Source organism: Elephantulus edwardii, unplaced genomic scaffold (genome assembly GCF_000299155.1).
Source record: "Elephantulus edwardii isolate Elephantulus edwardi_28Jun2011 unplaced genomic scaffold, EleEdw1.0 scaffold00055, whole genome shotgun sequence".
Lineage (NCBI taxonomy): Eukaryota > Metazoa > Chordata > Mammalia > Macroscelidea > Macroscelididae > Elephantulus > Elephantulus edwardii.
Genome location: NW_006399805.1, coordinates 11,806,192 through 11,810,740, shown reverse-complemented (window position 1 = coordinate 11,810,740; position 4,549 = coordinate 11,806,192).

Genomic DNA, 4,549 nt, shown 5'->3' with positions numbered 1-4,549 from the left:
TCCTCTCCCTCCCACCCCCCTGCTCTCTGCCCCTCCTCCAGCAGGGAGGGGAGTTTCTGCAGAGCAGACAGGACACTGCCCCCTGGTGGGGCTCCCGGATGCTCACTTGGGTTGCACTGACCCCCTGACCACCTATCCTGGACTCTGACCCTCTTCTATTGTGTCTCCAGCCCTCCTGACAATGCAGACCGTGACAGTGCGGGTTCGAAGGCAAAGCAGAGGCAAAGGACAGCGGCACTCGGTGAGTTCTTGTGACTATCATGTGAGAGAGTCCCTGGACCCTTGTCTCTTCAGAAACACTATGTGTTCCAGGGGGGAAAATGTTTAACTTAATTTTGTTCTCAACATTGTCAAAAAGTTGTTAAGGTATAAAACGTACAAAACTAGTTGGGAGGTTTCTTAGTATTTTGGTATATAAGACTGTAAGGCTCAACTACATAAATAGTACTTGAATTCTGAAATACACGTAAACGGTTTCTTACAAAACACTCAGTGTTAACAAAATACCTTACTACATTTTTGTGGCAATATACACAACCAAACATACACTCATTTTCAATTTTTGCTTCAATAGTTTGATGTTAGGGAGCCCTGGTGGCCTAGTGGTCAGAAACTGTGCAATCCCAAAAACATGTGGTTCAAATCCATCCTGCTCTGCAGAAGATTGGACGAGCTCCTCCCATGTGATTAACTGCTCTGACGACCTAGAGGAAGGTCAGCTGTGGGTCAGTTCTTACTGGACGGCACATCACCACCACCTGTGTGCTGCATCGTAGAGAGGGTGGTTACCTGGAAAGACCACAGGTAGTATTTTAGAATGAGCCTGTATCTCAGGATTCCAGCATGTTGGCTGGCCATAATTGGGGTGTCCCATCAGTACGGCTGCAGCTGAACTCTGTTTCTCCCCCAACACACACTCTAGCCCACATTTCTTCTTCTGAATCCCCTCACCCAGGAGATGACACGCCACTTCTTCTCCCTGGGCTCCGGCTTGCCTCTTCCTCACCTCTGCCCCTCTGCTGCCTGGCGCTCAGGTCACAGCTGCGGTGCCTCATGTGCCAGCACTGCCCTCCCCCCCATCTCAGCCATCTCACCTGGCACTGTTTCTTTGCTGAGACCAGGGCCTTCGTGATGTGTGCCCCTCCTTTCTGACTCAGCGCAGAGTGAGTTAGGAGACGGGTGACCTTCTTGTGTGATCACAGTGTAAGACCCTTTCCATCATACACTTGACTTCCCACATCAAGTCCTTGTTGTTGTTAGAGAACCTCCCATTGTTTCTGGTTCAAAGCCATTCTATACACTATAGAACAAAGCACTGGCTGGTCTTGTGCTGTCCTCACAATCACTGGTAACTACCTATTATAGAATTGGCTGACACAGAATTTAAAGAAACAACATATGATCAAGAGGCAATGAGGATGAAGGCTGCTCTGAAAAAAAAATAAAGCAAAAAAATCAATCCCCAGGAATTGATGGAATACCCATTGACGTATTTCAACAAACAGATGTTGCCCTGGACATGCTCACCAGGTTGTGCCAAGAAACCTGGAGGACAACTACTTGGCCAACTGACTGGAAGAGATCTATATTTATTCCCATCCCAAAAAAGGTGACCCAACAGAGTGTGGAAATTATTGAACAATATTACAATTATCACACACTAGCAAAATCCTGCTGAAGATTATCCAGAAACAACTGGAATAGTACCTTAACAGAGAACTACCAGAAATACAAGCTGGGTTTAGAAGAGGTTGTTGCCCTAGAGACATTATTGCTAATGTTAGATGGATTTTGGCAGAAAGCAAAGAATACCAGAAAAATATCTGTGTTTCATAGTCTATGAAAGGCATTTGACTGTGTGGATCACAACAAATTGTGGTTAAACTTGAGGAGAACAGGAATCCCAGAACACTTGATTGTGCTCATGCAAAACCTACACTTGGACCAGGAAGCAGTCCTCAGAGAAGAGCAGAGGAACACTGCATGGTTCAAAATTAGGAAGATAGTGCATCAGGAATATGTCCTGTATCCATACCTTTTCAATCTATATGCAGAACATATCATTTGGGATGCTGGGCTCTATAAGGAGGAATGTGGCATCAGGATTGGAGGAAAACTCATCAACAACCTGCATTTTGCAGATAATACAACCTTGCTTGCTGAAACTGAAGAGGACCTGAAGAGCTTGCTGTAGAAAGTTAAGGACTGTAGTCTTCAATATGGTTTAAAACTCAACCAAGAAGACAAAGATTCTCACCACTGGGCCAATTGGCAATGCCATGCTAGATGGAGAAAAGATTGAGGTTGTTAACAATTACAGCTTGCTCAGCTCCACAATCAACACTCTTGGGACCAGCAGTCAGGAAATCAAAGGATGAATTGCATTAGGTAAATCTGCTGTCAGACACCTCTCTAGAGTACTGAAAATAATGATGTCAGTCTAGAAACTAAGGTGCACCTGATCCAGGCCATGGTCTTCTCAGTTACTTGCTGTGCATCAGAGAGCTGAACAATGACTAAGGATGATGGAAGAAGAATTGATGCTTTTGAGTTGTGGTGCTGGAGAACAGTCTTGTATATACCATGGACTGCCAAGGGAACAAATAGGTGAAATCAATTTTCTCCTTGGAGGCTAGGATTTTGAAGCTCCATCTCACATACTTTGGGCATGTGGCCAGAAAGTACTGATCCTGGGAGAAGGACATCATGCTCGGAAAGGTTGAGGGACAGCACAGGAGAGGAAAATCCTGGATGAGACGGATTGATAGAGTAACTAAGGCTATGGGGGTAGGTGTGTCGCAGTCACTGAGACTGGCTCAGGACAAGGCAGGCTTCAGAGCTGTTGTACGTGGGTCGACAACAATAATAACTGCATCAAGTAGTTTACTGTGGAGAAAGAGCTGAGCTAACTTTTCTGAACCCTGTGTCTAGAGTGCATATTTCAGTTTATCTACAGGTTAGGCTACTTCGATTGCTACTAACACAGCTCAAACGTTAGCATTCAGGTCCTTAAAGACCTCCTCACCTTGCCTGTGCGCAGGTAGAAAGGTGTCTTGTGGATGATGGAGAAACATGGTCTAATTCCCCAGAGCACCCCAGGTGCCTCCTGAAAGAGCCTTGCAAAACTCTCCACCTACATGGCTTGTTGTACCGTGGCGATGTGGTCCCCAAAGATGTCAATGCTGCCATTGTCACCATTAAGATCAAACGCACCATCCGGGTTATGGACTGGTTCCCCACTGGCTTCACGGTTGGTATTACTTACCAGCCTCCCACTGTGGTGCCTGGTGGAGACCTGGCCAAGGTGCAGCGAGCTGTGTGCATGCTGAACAACACCACAGCCATTGCTGAGGCCTGGGCTCGCCTGGACCACACGTTTGATCTCATGTTTGCCAAGCGTGCCTTTGTTCACTGGTACCTGGGAGAGGGGTGTGGAGGAAGGAGAGCTTTCTGAGGCCCGCGAGGACATGGCTGCACTTGAAAAGGTTTATGAGGAGGTTGGAGAAATTATGAGACAGTGGCGAGGGAGAAGATGAAGGTGAAGAATATTAATATACAATTGTACGCTCCATTGCTTTGGACTAGAAAATTCTGTGGCTTGTAAAACTGTCTTGTGATTCTCAACTGTCAATAAAAGTTTCTTTTTTAAATGTAAAAAAAAAAAATCAGCCCAACCCAGTCAAAACCAAAAACATCCCTCTCCTGCCTTATTTCTCCTAAGAGCCCATATTTTACAAGAAGCGTGGTCCAGTAAGTAACTGTTGTCTTGGGTGTGGTGCTCAATTTCACTGCTTTACAGTTAGAATATGATCATAGGATTTACCTACATTTTACTGGTGGGAATATGTTGATGGTAACTGCCACCAAGTAGCCTGTGACTCATAGTGACCCTACGCACAACAGCCCCATACACTGATACAGTGAGAATGGTGCTTCTTCAACAAATGCTTTCATGTAGGTAGTGGAGCTCTGGGGGTGGAGCCTTTAGCAAGTAAGGCTGCTGACACAAAGACTTCACTTCAACGGTTCAAATCCACCAGCAGCTCCTGTGGAAAAAGGTGGGCAAACCCTGCTATGATTTACATCCTCGGAAACCAGTGGATGGTCACAATGGGTCAGTACTGACCCAGTGATTTTGATGAGATCATTGAAGACACGTGTGCTTGACAGTCATTACTGAGTTTGGAAGATGGACCCCTCCAGGGCGCATCACCACATCACTTCAGGACATCTTAGCAATAGAGTTGGTAGTTTTTTATGTAGATTAGGCCTCCCAGTGGTAAAGTGTATCCATAACAAGCAGACATTTAAGGGGGTGTTGGAAATGATGACATCTTTGCTAAACTTCCAGAATGGATTCTATTGTGTGTAACCCTTTCCTTATTTAACCCTCACAGGATATTCCCTGCAGGCTTTCCTGTTTTAGGATGAGAGGTGCCTGGCCATCATAAGTGTGCCCTTTTCAGATGCCTGCCCTCTGTAAGGTCATGCAGGGTCACTGGCAGGACACCTGAAAGCTCTTAGAAAAGTTAAAGGTTCTTTTTTTTTT